Here is a 19548-nt window from a genome sequence, read left to right on the forward strand (position 1 = left end):
ATGTTCTTCAACTCAGGACCATAGTGCAGCATCAGAGTGGCTTCAGGTTACTTTGGGGGATGCATCATTAACTCAACTGTTATGAGATATAACTCTATAATGCATATACACTCTCTGTTTGCACATTTCAGTATGCAAGCCAGTTATAGGAAGTGTATAGGCTTTCAAAAAAGTAAATCAGGAATGATCACTCCCCTGATAACTTTGTTTTACTAATTATGTCATCTTCTTTCAGGTCAATAGGCAAAGCAAGTCAACTCCCTCCTTAATTGCTTTAATGCCCTTTTCTGGTCTTGCTGGTTCTGTTTCTAAACCCTCTCTATTCTAATAAGTTAAATCAATGAGGTGGTTTGTAGGGTAACATATGCTACAGAAATAATAAATTGCAATGTCATATTGATTTCAGTGGGTCTGCTCCATATATGACTAAATCTGGATATAATCCATTGAGCAGATGAATCTGCCTTGTACTGCATCACAATTCTGGTTCCTCTACATCAGTATACAGTGGTACCTCGGGATACGAAATACCCAGGTTACGAAATTTTCGGGATACGAAAAAATCCCATAGGAAAACATTGTTCCGGGTTACGAATGTTTTTTCGGGTTACGAAAAAACTTTTGGTGCTTTTTTCGGCTTTTTCGCACGGAATCGCGGCTTTTCCCCATTAGCGCCTATGGCAATTCGGCTTACGAAGGCTTTTCGGGTTACGAACGGTGCCACGGAACGAATTAATTTCGTAACCCGAGGCACCACTGTAGTCCACATTGGCTGGTATTCTTGACTAATGGAAAAAAATAGTTTCTTTATGTTTTCTTATGCTCCTAGAATTTGTACTGTGTCAGTGATGAACAGAATGTCCAGTTGTCCAATCCTGGATCTACAAGTAGCCGAGCACCTACTGCAAGTATTTAAGAGCTCCAAGTCCCTGGGTGACACTTTACACCTGCAGTGTTCTGATGACTTGTGAGACACATGCTCATATGATTTGCCACAATTCAAGTGAAAAAGGAATTGAGCTCAAAGCCAAAAGAAGAGGGACAGGTGTTGTCTGAGTGCCCTTCTCACCATCTGCCTGCCATGTGAGCTTCCCCTCTCACTTCTTCCAGCTTAGCATATTGCATGGACAGATCCGGGATGAGCCATCAATCAATGGCTGATAAATAATGTAGGAGTCTGCGGTGCAATAAGACTTGTCAATTGCAATTCTGCCCTCATACATTAAAGATGAAAAGGTACAAGGCTCTTGCCAGAAAAATGAAGACAAATTTTTAATAGTGTGCCAAGTTGCTGTGAGATGGAATACTCAGGAAAAATGAATTACATTTTTATTATGTGTTTTATTATGCTGTAATGAACGGGATTATGTGAGAATACAATACATTTCTAATGCAGCTGAGGGGAAAGTAAAACACACACACACATTTATGTCCTTCTTCCCGTTCTCTCTTTGCGCAAAGGATTTGAGTGTTAAGACACAAAAGGTTTGACAAAAGGGAGATTTCCTCTCATAGGAGAGTATCCTATAGAAAAGATAGTTCTTTTTTTCTTATGTGTGAGAAGGGACCTTTTCTGCAAAGTTAAATAGGTGAAAGACAGAGAAAATTAATCTGTTTAAAATAGAAGGATACTGAGGGTGTCAAGCCAAAGATATGACTGGTTATTTCAGTAAGGGGGGGGGGTCTAGGATGCCTTATCTGTGCAATTCTTGGCCATGTGCCCCTTGCATGTTTCTAATTTTGTCTCCAAGTTTACATTCCCTTTTCAAATCTGCCCCTTGCCCCAATCCTATAGATGCTGGTATTTTTCACAATTTAGTGATGCTACATAATGATGCTTTACAGTAATTCATTATTGTAAAAACAAACATTGCATTTGATGTAGTAAAATATGTCAACCTTATTCCTCCCTCATCAGTACCACAGGAATCCATTCTGTTAATCCACCTTTCTTTGCTGTTGAATGACCAGAAACAAGAATAAGGTTAACAGAATTATGGAATTTAGAGGGCCTATATACCCTAAAAGGACCAGATCTTGTCTGATTTTGGAAGCCAAGTAAGGTCAGCCTTGGTTAGTACTTGGAGGGAGACCACCAATGAATACCAGATGCTGTTGGCTATATTTCAGAGGAAGGAACTGGAAAAACCACCTCTGAGTATTACTTGCTTAAGAAAACCCTATGAAATTCACAGGGTTGCCATAGGTCAACAGGTGACTTGAAGGCACATACACACAGAATCTTAGCATTGGAAGAGGTCTCAGCAGAAACCATCTAGTCTAATACTCTGCCATGCAGGAATATACAACTACAGCACTCTTGAGAGCTGCCCATCCAACCTCTGCTTAAAGACTTCTAAAGATGAACAGTCCACTGTCCTCTAAGGCAATCTATTCCACTGTCAAACAGCTCTTACAGTAATTAAAAAAAGTTATTCCTAATGTTCAGATGGAATCTCTTGTAATTTGAATCCACTGGTCCATGTTTCAGTCTCTGGAACAACAGAAAAGGGAGCTCCGTCTTCTACATGACATCCTTTTAGATACTTCAAAATGACTATCCTGTCATCTCCAAGTTTTCTCCTCTCTGAACTAAATATACCCAAGTTACTAAGTCATTACTTGCTACTTATTACTTACTTACTAACATCCTAAGGTTTGGTTTACAGACCTTTGATGATATTGGTAACCCTTTACTGGACATGTTCCAGCTTGTTAATGTCCTTGAACTGTAATGCCCAGAACCAAACACAGTATTCCAGGTGAGGCCTGACCAAAGCAGAATAGAGTGGTACTACTACTTTTCTTTATTTGGACAGTATGCTCTCATTGATGCAGCCTACAATTGCATTGGCTTTTTTGACCGCTGTATCACACTGTTTACTCATGTTTAGCTTGTGGTTTACCAAGACCCCTATATCCTTTCCACATGTAATGCTCTCAAGCCAGGTGTCACTGAGTAATGTACTGTATGAAGATGCTGAATAATACTGGGTCCAAGACAGAAACCTGAGGTACTCCACCAGTCACAGGTTGACAAACACAGTCCAGAAAGTATCACAGGGGGACAGACTGGATGTGCTGACCCAGAAATCAACAGACTATTTAAAAATAGTTATTGTTATAAAAACTCTTTTAAAAATTCTCTTTATTTCTCATTTCTCAAAATAGTTGCTTTTAGTTAATTTTAAAAACCTGAAAGACACAAGATGTACAAGCCACACTGTCCTCCCATCCACCTTGGGCTTCCAACATAATCTCTTCATGTATTGCCATAATGTATATGACAGAGTGTGAGGCATCAGCATGAAACAGCATTTGAAGTATGTGACATTCCTGCTCTACCTTTTAGAAGGTCTGCTTTAAGGTAATTTCTCCTTAACTGTGAAATTACCTTAAAAATTTAGTTACAAAAGGACCAAGTATCCCTTGTTAAGTTACAGTAATGTAAGGTAGTTATATGCTTGTTATTGGCAAAAGATGCTGATACACAATTAATTATTGTAAGTAGTTACTTCCAAGCTATGGAAAAGAGACATCTAAAAATCAAGGCTGGAGGAATTCAGCATTGCACTTACGGATATGTAATCTCAAGTTATGGATCCATAACCGATCTGTATTCAGTGACTAGTACATGATTGTGGCATTATTGTACAATTGTGAATGCCTACCCAAAGCAACTTTACCAGGCAGCTGCTGGATTGAGTGAAGACGCTCAATTCAATCGATGCCAGGGTGCAGAAGGATAACATTTCTCACCCTGTCATGACATCCAGCAAGGCTGAAATAATAAGAAGCAGGACTCCTCCTGTCACAAGTCCTTGTCAAAGCCTTGCTGGCTGACAGGAGGGGATGGGAACATCGTCCTTGTGTCCCACTTGCCAGATGAACCTCCTTTACCTGATCCAGCAGCTGCCTGGTAAAGTAGCCAGGAGACACTACTTAGTCATGCATACATAACTAAATGGGCAACTGTTAATACAGAATTGTCTTTGGAGTCTATTCAGTCAGATTTCAGCTCTTTCATGCAGCAGTAGTAATTCTAAAGCACCTACTAAGAAAAATAAATGGCCATATACAAATAATAAAGGAAAGATGTTATGTCTAAGGCATCAAATATTGTAAAACCTGCAATAACAACAAGTGTTTTGATTTGAACAGCTTCAATGTTTGAATAGCTTCAATTTTTGGAGAATTAGTTCAGAGTGTGGAGCATTTTTGAAGCAATGTATTAGTGTTAGCAGTGATTCTTGAAAGAAGTACCATGTCACTTGTTATTTATTGGTCATAACTTTGCAAGTAATTTTTATTAGTGTCATTTTTCATTATTTATGAGCTACAAAATTATCTAAATAGAGAAGATGCAAACATATTATTAATCTAAAGTCATAAGAGTAAATTTAAATCATAAATAAGCAGAGTGAACTGAAGAGGACCAAATGGAAGTACTAGGTACACCCCGGAAATGTCTTATTGTACTAAATCATGAGGAACAATGGTGGAGAAAAATAAGGAAATTGTGGGATCAGATGCAGAAAGAATGATTAGATCAAAGAAGACATACATGAAAAATGGATTGAGCAAATCTTTAAATACAGTCTAGGGTAGTTCCACTAGCCCACAAATATAGTTTGAGAAAAATTTGTGAAACCCTCGCCATATAACCTAGGAATTTCCCTGAATAGTTTTGTACAGGCAGTGCATAAGCAATGAAAATATTATCAACTTTTCCTTACTGCTTGCCCCATTATTCCACCCCTAGACAGACATATTACCATTTTCTGGTTTCCTCCCTTTCTAGCCTCATTAGCGGGTTATCTCTCTCACCTGCTGTAATCTATTACCTCCTTTTCCTAGCCTCTCTCAGGGATCCCAGTGCTTGGTTATGATTAAGCAGGCCATTAAGTGGAGAATGTTTTTACCTTTAGGGCTGGATCGTCTGCTATCGTACTTCTCAATTAGGATTTTGGAAAACATCAACCAAGATTAATAGTTGCATTGCTCCACGAAATGGTAAATGAAGACTGGGAAAGGCAAGTTGTAACAGCAGAAATGTGGTTGGCAGGAAGGTGCGCCCCTGCCAGATTAGGCTGAGGGCTCAGGCTTGGCAATGGCCATAGCTGTTGTCCAAGCATGAGAGGCAGACCTTCAAGAATGAAAACTAGGAAGGGGAGAGGAGCAGATCCTCTAGGAATCTGAGCTGCCTTGTATTTGTTTACTGTGGAAGGACTTCCATGGACACCAACCAACCAACCAACCAACCAACCAACCAACCAACCAACCAATATCTGTGAATAGTTAAATTCCATTATTTTTTTCTATTTTTTTTAAATGTGGTGCAGAAACCTCTATTTTCACCAGGAAAAAAGATGAATTATAGTGCTATGATTCCACTTTAACTGCCAGACTTTTGTCCTGTGCAATTCTGGGATCTGTAGCTTGGTGAGATTGTAGGGTTCTGGCTGAGAATACCCCTCCCTGAAGTGCCAGTCCCAGCATTCCATAGAATGTTACTATGACAGTTAAAGTGTAATGCAGCACTATGATCCTGTAATGTGAATGGGGCCCAAACTGAGTAGAAGTCCAATGTCTTTTCGAAACAACTCAAGTTGAAAGTGTGATTTCATAAAAGGATGACCTTCAAGAAAGAACATGTTTTCCTGTTGCTTGCTTTTTCTCTTTCGAGATTTGCTGTAGCAGAAGGAAGATTGAGCTAAATGCGCATCCAGTAGCAGGGTTTTCCAAAGTCGCTAGGCTCCTCTTGAATAGGCCCTGCTTAGGTTTCCATGCAAGATGCCAAGAGGCGTCACTATCTGACCTCAGATCTTAGGAGATTTCATAAGAAAACGATGATCCCTTTGGTATCACCAAAAAGAGGACAAAATAATGTCTAGGTCTTTACAAAGTGGGGAAGATGTGGCCAAGTGAACTATATGTCTGCTCACTCTACTGCTGTCCATGTGCTAACTGAGGAGAGGCAAGCCTCCCTGTTCTTCCTTCATGATCTTTAAAACAGACTCACTGGATAGCCCTTCATAGGGGGGATATCTTCAAAAGAGGACTGTCCTTTGAGCTTTTGAACAAAAGATGGCCACTCAAAAGAGAAGACACTTTCTGAGATAAACTTGACCTAGATCATATTGCTGCGAAACAGCAGGCATCTGTGGGTGTTATATGGATCTACACCATACTGAGGTAGAGTGTGATAGCACACTTGGTGATATGATGCCCTAGGCTGATAAGCCACCTAGCCTGTGTAATGATGATTTATGCAGGACCTATGCAAGTCTTTCCAAAATGGCCTGTAAGCAATGATAAAATAGAATTTTTAAAAATCAAAACAATAATTGGAAGAAGGGTTATAAGAAAGCTTAAGCTTAATCCAGCCTCCAGATTGTTCAGGTATCCCTCCCCTTCCCAAGGGCCCTCCTAGTCTCAAAAGACTAGAAATAGTGGGAGTTTCTTTTCTATGTGGGGAATGGGGAGGAAAAGCAAAGCCCAGTTACCAGGTGAAAAAACTCCATCCAGTCTTTGGGCAGAACAAGGGTGGGGGGCAGTTGTTTCCATGCCAGAAGTATGGTGAATCTGTTCTGGGTTTTAAAGAAGTAATCTGAGGTGCTGGACATCTTTCTCAAAATAGATGTAGCCCATTGAATAGCTCCTTTGGAGTATGGGGGTAAAACCAGAGTGGATTCACTACATCCCTGTCATGGAAGCCAGAAGGTGGCTTACAGAAGGTGGCACAGTGGAGTTCCCCAGAAAGGGATTTCCACAACAGTTACTCCAAAAAAAATATTTTGTTCAGTCAGGTCAGAGAACAAGGCCTCTGAAGCCAATAGCAGGGCATTTATAAGTATAGGATGATGGTCCCCAATCTGTAGCCTTCCAGATGTGTTAGACTACACACTCCCTTGGAGTGTGGTGGAGTATCTTTCTTTGGAAGTTTTTAAACAGAAGCTGGATGGCCATCTGTCTGGGGTGCTTTGAGTGTGTATTCCTGCATGGCAGGGGATTGGGCTGGATGACCCTTGAGATTTCTTCCAGATGTATGATTCTATGATTCTAAGTCTTACCAGTCCTAGCCAACATGGCCAATACTTCACCATATATAGACAACAACTTGTCAGAGAAGGCTGCTTTATTTATTTTTTATTAGCTATGGGGAAACACATAATGTTCAAAACAAGAATGGAGCAGAGAGGCAATGCTTTAATACATTTATTATTAAATATAATGTTCTCATGTAGCTGCTTCCATTCCTATTGGCTTCCAGCAATGAATCCAAAAACTTAAAACATATGGCAACAGTTCCAAATGCCTTGCTGCATTGTTTTGACTAGATAAATGGTATGACTATTAATAAAATAATAAAATAAGAGTACTTTTCAATTCTGCTTTTATTACTTGCATATAAATCTGTATTACATTATTTCATGTAAATAGAACCATAACATAACAATTACAAAATAAAATCAGACTTGGGATAAAACTGAGCTTGTGCTGTCTTCATGTAAAATGGACTGAGTTGCATTTGATGTCATAAAATATAGAAAAGAGCTAGAGATTAGATTGAAAATTGACTTCAGTTGTGTCTGAAGGAGCAAGTAGCAGCCCATGAAATCTTATGCTGAAATAAATTGGTTACTATTAAAAGTGCCACAAGGTTGGGCAGAATTTCAACCAGTTGAAGGAGCCACTCTGAGGCCCCATTCATATTACAAAAATAAACTGGGATGAATCTGAGATGAATCCTTGGTGTTCACATACGTCCCAAATGCACTCAATACACTTTTGGGGCTGGCTGGCAAAAAACCCACTTAACCCAGGATATTCGATACCGTTTTTTTTAAATGGGTTTTCCTGAAATACCCTAATAATAAATAAATAAATTTTTTTATTTATATCCCGCCCTGATTATAATCAGGGCGGCTTACAACAAGGATTAAAATCCTCATCAATTCACATTGTTGGCAGTGTGAATAGGCTTCCAAATAATTTCAGATCACTCTGGATCATTAGAGGAAGGGAGGCGGCTCCATTTTAATCCAAAACGATGGCATGTGTGAATAGCACAGTGTTCAAATGACTTGAAGAGATTTCTGAACCCAAAACGTAATGGGAAAAACAAATCTGATATGCATCAGCATGGCAATCTGCATCTCCTTGGGACAAAAGAAATAAGTGTGAATGCCCCCTGAGAAGTCCTTGTTTCATCAGTAAAGCAGGCTGAAGTTGATCAGCAATGTCCCAGGCATTTAGGGCCCTCAGACACTTGGAGAACTTCCGTTTTTGACTACAGCTCCCAGAATTGGTGGTGTAGGGGTGACTATTTGAAGATTCTGGGAGTTGTAATAAAAAAATTAACACTATCAAGCTCTGCCTTCAGGGGTGTTGCCACTAGCGTCTTCCTCAGATCCAGCAGCTTCCACCGCACACTTGATGTCAGCTGGTTGGAGCAAGAGGAGATGCAAAGAGGGAGCCAGGAAGGCTCCACCATTCCAATATTTTAGAGCCATTACTAAGAGAGGACCCCCCCCCCCATGGGCCAGGAAAGGGAGGAGCATGGATCGATTAATCTCTGGGATATTTAATGAGGAGCTCCCAACCGCAGACTTTAACCTTGCAGATAATGGGGTTAGCTCTGGTAATTCCTATCGACAGAGTCGGTTCCCCCGTCTTTAATGAGCTAATCAATACTTGTTCTCAGCTTAATTTCCATCTAATTGCTCTTTAACGACGCCTGATAATGGCCAGTCTCATGTGAGTGCATGGGGGGGGGGGGGGGGGGGGGGGGTTTTTGGGTTAGGGGTGCCATGGGAAGAGAGTAAATTCTCCCATCCTTTCCCATCATTATAATCACACTATACAGGGAGCAGTGTCTTTTCCCAGTAGGATTAGGGATCCAACATGGCTAAGCTTCCTTTTTTGCCATTCTGTGAGTGGCAGAGTTTGGACCTGTTTTTCAAAAAGTTACTTTTTTAAAAAAGGAATTCATTCCTATTCCTGTTTGTTTCGGAAGTGCAACTCTAAGAGTAACTTCTTGTATTGCTTGCTGCCTTTCCTCTACTTTCTGTTACTTCAAAAAAAAAAAAAAAAAACCCACCAACACCAATTTTTGATTATTAAAATGATGGCATAAAAAGTTGGGCTCTGAAATTATTTTGCTGAGTCCCCATTTATGAAGCACATGGGCTGTTCCTAGATCATGAGCTCTGGGTCAGATAAGATTCACTCAATTTGGTTCGGTAACAGAATAACATAGTCCATTATTTTGGGCTAATCTGGAGATCTGAACATTAAAAACATTAAAAGCAAGCAGGAAAGAAATTACATGTCTCCAGCATGATCAGATAATGAAAATGACAAAATGGTGTGATATGCAGAGGGGAGCTGGAGTTTGCTCACTAACAGATCTGTTCTGTAATCTGGGGTAATAATCTCATCAGAAATCTTTAATCCAAATGTTTATGTGGAGGGATTGCCGACATTATGTAGTCAGTTATCTCATCTTCCATATCACCTTCTTAGCAGCAGATTGTGAAAAAACCATGGTGAGTGATGGGTAGTTACTGTTGCCAACTAAGGTGATCTCACAAGTCTCTGGAGTTTATCACATGGGAAGAATTTCTCTTAATTTCGAATGAAAAGAAAGTGGGGCCAGAACGTATTCACGTGAATTTGCTAGTTCAGCGAATTTACGTGAATTCTAATTGAGTTTGAACTGACTTCCCATTGTCCGAAAATAGCTTGCCATTGCCCAAAATTATGTGTGGTAGTCTATCACGCAATAATGTGAAACTCCATGATTGTGTTCGGACTGACTTCCCATTGCCCTAAATTGCGTGTGGTAGTCTATCACACAATTTGGATTGCCACTGGATTATACTTCCAATTTCCCTTGTCTGATAAACTTCTCTGTTGAATAGCCTAGCATAATCTTTTGTGTGTCTTTCTTGCTAAATATTTAATGTGATTGTGTTTTAGGTAGCAATATTTACCCCTTCCTGCTGCCCCTTGTGCTGTTTTAAATAGTTAGATTGAAGACAGGCAGTCACTGCATTTTGAGTCACTACAGAGAAGGCAGGGCATTGCCTGGGACACTTCCAGGTGGGAAATGAAAGATCCGACAAGGGCCTGGTAAACCAAAACATTCCCACACCAGCAGCTTGCTCCAGCACCTTAAGAGGCAGCCTCAAATAGTCTTGCTCGGGACAGGGGCTGAAAAGTCCCAGGAGGCAGGCAACAACTCCAGCACCCTGATGGGTGTTTATCCAGCCTCTTCTTTAGTGCAGCCAGGAAAGGAGAATTCTAAAAACATTTAAAAAGTGGTTGAATCACCTGCACATGTGGAAGAATGCCTGACATATCAATTTGCACTATCAGCCAGATCAAGTGTATGTGGGCAGTATAGTGGAGGAACCCTCTGTGGGCTGGATGATGGTAAGAGGTGTGGCCATGCCACTGAGACAGTGGCAGCTGATGGCTTGCCCATTGCTCATGGATAGCTCATTTATAATTTGGAATAAATTCCAGAGTGGAATCAACAGCCCTGATGACATGGGAGCCACCAACTCTCACTGCCTTGATATCATACGGACTTTGGTGAAGCACTGGACTGAGCCTTTCTATCCAATACTTCACCCACAGTCTGGTAACACCTCCCATCCTTTATTCAGTGAATTACTTTCAGTGGGTCTTGCAAGATCAGGGTGATCCATCATTTGGGCTCAAACAGCACTTACATGCTTGCCTGACAGTGTTTGGCTTAGCTCCCCATGTCTTCTCCAGTGTGTGTGTGTGTGACAGAGATAGTGAATGCAGGAGCCTCTCTAGTGGGTCAGATCAGGCTTAGAGGTCCATTCAAACTACAGCATTATAGCAGTATGCTCACACAATTAAAGCGCCATGGCTACATCTTATGGAATTCAGTGGTTTGTAGTTTGATGAGGCACTAGATCGATCTGGCAGAGAATTCTGAATATCCTTCCCTAAATCACAAATCTCAGGATTTCATAAGATGCAGCCATGGCCGTTAAAGTGGAATCATAACCCTACACTTGTGTAAACGTGAAAGGGAATTAAGAAATAAACAAATGTTGCAGCTTGGTTTAGGAAATGAACATATACAGCAGGGACACTGATAGCTGGTTGCAACCTTCATCAGATTCCCTGTTTGTGTGTGTGTGTGTGCGCGCGCATGAGAGAGAGAGGACATTTGTGGCATAATTAATTGGTAACAACACGTGCAAAATTTGAAATGTTTCTCTGCTAATATTAAGCTATAGAAAAAGAACAATGGTGTTGGTAATCCTAGTTACTCAGAAAATTAATGTTTTAAATAACAACTTTACTTTTAAACATTACTTCTAAGCACTGCATCTGGTTTCAAGAATGTACACAAACAGAAATATTTCTGTCTTCTCATACTGGAACTCAGGATCATCAAATGAAATTTAATGGTTTGAGATTCAGAACAGATGAAATTAAGTACTCCACATAGCATGCTGTTACCAGTTTCTATAAAATGTGCTGATCGCCATAATCCTATATGGCTTTAAATGGATACTAGAGAAATTCATGGGTGAGATGAATGGCTATGAGTTATGATGGTACATCCAAAGTAGTATGCCTCTGAAAGTTACTTTCTAGGGAACTAAATAGCAGAAGAGGGTTATTGATGGCATCTCCTGTTTGTGCATTTCTTATGGGAATTTGGTTGCCTCCTGTGGGAAAAGGTTGTTGGACTAGATAAAACTTTGGTCCAATTTAGTGAGGTTTTTCTGTAATGTTGGATAAGTAAGAATTGTCCGCCAGATGGCACCAGAGGGCCCTGTATTTGTACTGCTGAACAGGCCCACAATCCTGTTAATCAGAACAGAAAGACCACACTAACTTAATAAGTACCCTATGTACTCATCTATAAGTCAGCTTCATGTATAAATGTAATGCAGGTTTGAGGGCCAAAATTATGGATTTTAATTTGACCTGTGGGTAAGCTGACAGTAAAACTTAGGGGCATGTAACAAGTTGTAAAGGATAAAGCAAAGGAAAATGATACCAAATAATGTACAAACTTCAAGCAAGCATAGTGCTTTGAATGTTCGACAATGACTCTAGGGACCAGGTTTCAATTCCCAGCTGGGCCATGAAACCCATTAAGTGACCTCGGGGAAGTCACAAGCTCTCAGCCTCAGGGGAAGGCATGCCATGAAAACCCCATGATAGGTTCACCTTGGGGTCGCCACAAGCCAAAAATGACTCGAAGGCACACAACAACAACAACAACAACATAATAAATAAATAAATAAATAAATAACTGTGCTCAGCCTAAAGGCTGGATGAATGAAAAGCGATCTATGGTAAATGGTGGTTGTGAGGTCTGTGGTGGAGGCAACCAGGCACAGGCAGGGCTAAGAAAATGTCAAAAAGGAAGAAAAGACATAGCAAAGAAAATAGCAACTATGGGGCTAAACAGATGGCTGTAAAGGGGCGGCTTGACATTGCCCCTTTGAATACCGGATTGGGGCCACGGCAACCACACCCCCGTGGGCCCGATCCATAATTTTTTCAGTGAAAAAAGAAGTGGCAAAATGCTGCTCCTTTTTGCCCTGGAAAAAAGGCACCCCTTTCTCTGCCTCCAAGGCTCTTCTCCACTCCTGTGGTGTGCAGCATCTAATAGTTGCACTGCAGGAGAGTTCCCACTCTGCCCGCCATCTGGTTGGTCAAGTGGTATTTCTCCATCTTGAGGGCGGAGTTGTGGCATGTGGCATGCTGTCGCCATGCCCCCACGCCACCCCCAAGCCAGCTCTTACTGCTGGTCTGCTTTCCCATGTTAGCAGTAATTATAACCTTTAACTTTAATGGGATAACTTGGCTTGAGTTTAACCCAGAAAAGCTGACAAATATACACAAATGTCTTATTCAGATCCTCAAAGCCCGATTCCTCTTAGTGCTTCTTTGAAGGGAGGAACAAAAGGGCTGCCACTGCTATCATTTTCTTGCCCAAGCATTTGAAAAGATCAGAAGTGGCACCATGGTGCAGAGTATAGAGGGGGTTAGTGCTTCTTTTAGATGTTCCCAGGACTAAACTCTCACCTTTTGCCACTCTACTCAGAGGAAGGGATAGTTCCTTTTAAAATACAGTATATGATTCTTGGATAAATTGACCATGTCTTTTTGAGTCAAATTTTGACTAAAATTTCTAGACTTATACATGAGTATATACAGTATATATCTATTAGCTATTACTAAAATACATGTGGTTGCCCGTTATAGGTGATGGCTTTGGTTTGTGGAAGACAAATGAACAGATTTGCCAAGTCTTGCCAAGAAAATCCCATGATAGGTTTGACATTGTTGGATTAGACGTAGTTTCCCCAGGTGTTAGACCATTTTCTGGGAAAGGTTAAGACTCATTCAGTTAAGATTCAGGGGCTTGGCAGACTGCCGTTAAGAAGCGCTGGGTTGGGGAAGTGGCAACCACATGCCATGTCCCCAACCTGGCAAGTCCGTAGCACAAGAAGCCACAAAAAGTGATTCCTTTTTGTGTTGTGGAAAGGGTACCATAGCTGTGGTGGCGGCAGCTTTTCTGTGGCTCTTTGGTGCAGAATGTCTACATGCCACATCAAAGATACAGCATGACACTGCCTGCAGTGTGGTTGGTCAGGTGGTGTGATGCCGGCATGATGCTGGCGTGGGGGCATGCAGCATACAGTCATCACGCCCCCACTCTGCCCTCATGCCGGTGTATTTTGAAAGGAAATATTTTGAATCAAGGGGCTGATTCTCATTACACAATTATAGCATTATGATTCCACTTTAACTGCAATTATTTCATCCTATGGAATCCTAGGGTTTGTAGTTCAGGGAAAGAAATTTAAAATTTTCTAACAGAGAGTTCTGGTACTTCACCAAACTATAAGCCCCAGGATTCCATAGGATGTTGCCATGGTATTTAAAATGGAATTATAACTACCTTACTCCTGAGGTCAGAGTACAAGCTGTACTTTTATATGAGACCTGCTACACAGCTGTTTCTCTAGGACAAGAGTAGACATTTGCAGCTTTCTAAATGTTGAACTGCAACACCCAGCATTCCTTACTATTCACCATGCTGGCTAGGGTTGCAATTTAGAAACATCTGGGATGGGGCATACAGTCCCTACCTTTCCCATAGCTGCTAAGACTTGTCTTTTGTGTAGAGTGGACTGTTTCTAGATTGGTGCAGTGAACATTACAGAGAGATAATTAACAACAGGGAAGACAGAGGGTTTTCTCCCCCGCTGCAATCCCCCCCACCATTCTTTTCTGCTGAGCTATAGAATAGGGTTTGCATCCCTTTTTACTTTTGGATACCAGATGTTTGATTATCAGATATCCAGCAGCAGTCATTCCCAGGAGCCAAGCACACTATTCTGCCAGATGTTGGGAACAGGACCAATATTGATGTCTTCCCATTCTAGCTGATTCTGACGGGTGTGTCATTTGTCTGGTTAAGTAATGAGATGTTTGCATTCAATGGTAGGGAAGAAAATGATGGGTGCAGTGAGATTCTTTCACTGATCAGCTGCTGAGGAATAGCACTGCCGACCAGACTTTGGAAACAACTGGTTGCAAATACAGTAACAAGTTATTTTTATTAGTTTTCCTCTCTGATGATGATGATGGTGGTATAAGTGACAATACAATTGTAAATACAATACAACTCCATGTGCAGCCTAATTGAAACCTTTTACTTTTATCATTAGAGGGATGTGACTTCACTGAATAGCAGGGGAAGGGATAGCATGAATGGTTTGTGTGTGGGATCATGCTGTGCCTTGTGTTGCTGCTGCCTCACACTCTGTGATGGGTGTTTCGCTGATGACAATCTGCTTGGAAAGAAAACGTATTTTTTATTAGGAGACAGCATTTTACATCATTCAGATTTTTTTAAAAAATGAACAAAAAGTTAACTATTTAGTTACTTTTGGGAAATGAGGAAAGAAATAATTACTTATAAAAACAATAATCATAGTGAAATCTCTGGAAGACACTCTGATGGGAAATAATTACAATTGGTCCTTCCTTACATGGGGGGATCCATTTTGGATCCCCCCAACGTAAGGGGAATTCCATGTATGCTCGAGCCCCATTCAGAAGAATGGGGCTCGTGCCCATGGCGCAGCACAGAGCATGCGCCACAGATGCACTCACCATTACTCCTTTGGCGCGCACGGAGCCTTTTTCTGGCGCATCTTTCAGAAACGTGGGCAAACTGTACTTTTAAAAGTAATTTTGCAAAAATTTGTAAAAGTAATTTTCTGCTTTTACCTAGTTTTACAAATATCTGCTTGATAGGATTTTCTCTACTTTTTTGTTTGCTTTAATTTTGAATCCAGTCTCATAATTTGACAGAGACAATAAGATTTGGAGATCACTAGATAAATTGATATATACTGAAAGTTCTATTTTCTGTGGTGGAAACCATAAGCCTGCTTGTGGATGTTGAAGTAAGAGTGGATGAAAGAAGGGCATGGTGATATTTGAATGGAAGTGGGAGCATGGATCATCTGATTGTTCATTTCAACATTGTCTGAGCCAAACAGAAGGCTGCAGCAAAGATGAACTATTAGCTATCTAAAAATGTTCTCAAATGCTCAATCAGACCAAAAGTCAAGTCCAGCAAAATCAAGGAATTGGGCAGATCCAGGGCCCTTGGAGCAGGAGACTTGGATCAGCAGGGATGTAGACAGCTTACCAAAAGGATCAGGTGCTTGGACTATATGAGAACAGAAGACCTCACAAGATTCCATCTATTGCTCTTGGCTTCATCTTCTCATATATTGCCAATGCAGAAACCACAGTCCAACCACATATCTCAGGAGAGAAACTATGTGCAAGATTCTTCATGGGATTCTCTCTCTCTCTCTCTCTCTCAAGTTACAATTGTATCCTTCTGGAATATCTGTTAGTATATATAAGAGACCCAGAACAAGTTTTCCTCTTCAACCTTTATATCCAAGTCCTGGTGTTCCAGGGGTTGGAGAACAAAAAATAGGCTTTTATTGTTGCTGATATTTGACTGTTTTGAAGTCCCTCCTATTCCCCCCCCCCCCACTAAACAGTTCTTCTTTAGCTCTCACTTAATATGAAGCAATGAGCATTTAAAAATTGGAGACATTTTAATGCAGAATGAGCTATGGACATCCAGATGTCACACTATAATTTCATCATCCCTGACAATTGGCTATAATGAGCAATGGCTGTTCTTTGCTAGGATAGATGATAAAGACAGATGGCTAAATAACTATGGTTCAGGTAGAGTGGGTCCTTGGTATCCACTAGGTTTTGGTTCCAGAATGCCCTCTGGATACCAAAACCTGTGGATACTCAAGTTTTATTAAATACAATAGTGTCCCTTATATAAAATGGTAAAATCAAAGCTTGCTTTTTGGAATTTGCATTTTAAAAAAATATTTTCAAACCATGGATAGCTGTATTTATAGATAAAGAAACTGTAGATACAGAGGGCCGACTGTATACAGTTGTTCAAGTAGTACAGTACAAGAACAAGGAGCAAGGATATTTTCCTAACCTGTGACAACTTTGGGTCAAAACTGAAGACACATTCAGGGGTCAGTCACAGTTATGTTTTTTGCATGGAGACATTCACATCTGTGAATTGATTCACCATTCCCACTATGTTTTAAGGCAGCAAATCTGTCTGTGGCATTTCAATCTGATTCACCTTTCCCATTCACCACCATTCTGGATAAAAATGGAAGCATCTTCATTTCCTGAATGGTCGTTGTGTGATCCAAATCTTTTCGGTATAGCATTCACACCACCAAAGATGTGAATTGCTCCAGTGCCTCCCCCAAAAATGCAGTTAGTTACCCGGTCCTTGAACAGATCAAGCCTGAAATCTCTGTGGAAGCCAAGATGATCAAACAGAGGCTGTTGTACTGTAGCCACATCATGAGAAGACATGACCAAGAAAAGACAATAATTCCAGGAAAGGAAGAAGGGAATAGAAAGAGAAGAAGACTGCACGCCAGATGGATAGACTTAATCAGGGAGATTACAGGCCTGAATTTATAGGCCCTAAACAGAACAAGGGAGGACAAGGGGCCTTGGAGATGTCTCATCCACAGGGTCACCAGGAGTCAGGGCTGATTTGAGGGCAGCTAACAACAACAACAACAACAACAACAACAACAACATCTTTGATCAACGTAAATGTGTCCAGACCCTAAAGTCACCTTCTGAGTACCCTCACCAACTGAAGTTAAAATGGTATTTACTAGAGATAGGGCTCTTTCAGTAGTGACAATCAAGTCACCCTCCAACAACACTGAAATGTCATAGTGGGTTTTGATGAGGTGGTTTTTGTCTGTTGCACAGGTGATAAAGTATTCAGGCTTCTACAATGACCAAAGCAGTGGGCCATGATAATTTATCTCTTGATTTATTAATTTGCCTTACCTCTCCCAGTTTAAATTTCTATTTGGGATGCATCCTGATTTTATCCTAAGGTTTTTGCCACTGAATTTGCTGCCCGAATACAGCCAGGTGCATCCCCACTTCCAGGAACACTCTGGTGGCCATTTTCTTAAGGTGGAAAACTCCCGGATTTGAAAAGAGCCGTGCGGAGTGCTCCTGGAAGCAGGGATGCACCCGGGTGGTATTTGGCAGCAAATTTAGTGGTAAAAAGCTTCTGATAAGATCAGGATGCAGCCCACATTGAAACTTAAACCAAGAGAGGTAAGCTGAATTAATAAGCCAAGCAATAAGCAATGCTGGACTTCTGCTATTATAATTCATGAACAGGATGCCAGCCTGTATGAATGATTTTTCAGTGGTTACTCTTGGATGGATATCTACTGTTGGTTTAAAATCCGTTTCAGTCTTTGGTTGCTTGAATTTGTTTTAAGTATTCTCTTGGACTTTTAAAAAGTTACTTTTTTTTTTGGACTATGGCTCCCAGAATCTCTCCAGCCTCCAAAACAGTAACTTTCCCAAGCTTTGTATGCCTTATTGGTAAAATCTTACACTTTGTGATCTCAACCTCTGTTTTACGAACTGCACAGAGAGCTTTGGAAATCATAGAAATGGACAGGAAACAAATTAATAAGTGACAGTTTGAAACCATTACAGCCCACCACGTCCAATTCACCCTCCCCTCCAGGTTTCCATGGCTCATTCTAATGTTTAGACTGTTTGCTTCCTGAAGTTCTGCTTCTTTTTGCCATTGCCCTGTGGAATTTCACTGCTTTTATTGAAGGAAAACCCACACCCCTGCAGTTGAACAATAGGCCTATTTACTTTCCCCATTTTATTTGGAGGTAACGGATGGGAATAGTAGGACTAAAAATGCGGGGAGTGGGAGACAGAAGGGGTCTTATGGCTGCTACTCCGACTGGCCCTTTTTTTCCTAGCGATAATGTTTTTACCAGCAGCCATGCTGGGATTGAGGATTGAGAAATGCCAAAGTTGTGGTCCCACCAGCAGCTGTTTGGCCTCCTGACTCGGCACTTCTATAGTGCTCTGTTAGCCACAACGGCATGTCCAAAAACCTCTCAAATGGGTGCAGATTTCTTTGAAAGTTATAAGCCCAAGAAGATCTGAATAACTTTTTTGTATGTGACAGTTGCAATAATGTATGTTAAACAAGAGTGCTGGTGTTTGGTGCTTTCATGAAATGTTTGTTTACTTCTAACTGACAGCACCATTCTTGTGTACTGAAAAGTATTGTAAGTCACAAGGAGTTAAATGGGGCTCACTGTCACGTTAGTTTGGTCTAGGACTGCAGATTCTTAGTTCAATCCATCCTGAATGATGGATACGGCAATCAGGAAGTCAAAATCGGGCCATTTAATGTTCCATTTAATATCTGTAAAGAAGTAGAGTAGTAATTCCTATACTATTCATCAAATCACATTACTGTGCTGAAAGAGAACTGCTAAGAGTCTTGAATAAATACTGTACAATGAAATAAAAATAATGTATGTTGCAACAAGATGCTGCAGTATGTAGTGCTCCTGTTCAGTGTTCCCATCAGCCAGACTTGGCTTCTGCCACAATACTCCATTCCACTCAATTTCCCAGTTGGGTTTCCTTTTCTCTCTATCAGTGAGTCAATATCTCATGGCATCTGGCCATGCTCAGTCCTTACTAGCTGTTGGAGGAGGCTTCCTCCAAGCCCAAGCCCTAAAAAATGTTCTTCTACAAGTTTTAATGTGCTTCCTAACCATGAGATCCTCCTCTCTTGTGCATGGGTGAATGGGGCTATTTTGATAACATGCGATTCCATATTTGCAGAATTTGCTGTTAGCACGTAGGACACTAAACAAAGGATTTTGATTAACCAAATGGACTTACATGCTATCTGCAATGTGTCTTTTCTTATTCCAGTTATTCCTTTTTTGGAGGCAAGTGTGTTCCTGCTGTAGGTGTGACTCGATCATTCAGTCACTTCTAATGCAGAAATACAGCAGATTCACCTGCTCTCAGAGGATGCTGGCTTGTTGGATCTCTGCAAGAGTCAGTGATCAGGACTTCCTTTTT

The sequence above is a fragment of the Sceloporus undulatus genome, chromosome 3 (assembly GCF_019175285.1).
Source record: "Sceloporus undulatus isolate JIND9_A2432 ecotype Alabama chromosome 3, SceUnd_v1.1, whole genome shotgun sequence".
In the NCBI taxonomy this organism is placed as follows: domain Eukaryota; kingdom Metazoa; phylum Chordata; class Lepidosauria; order Squamata; family Phrynosomatidae; genus Sceloporus; species Sceloporus undulatus.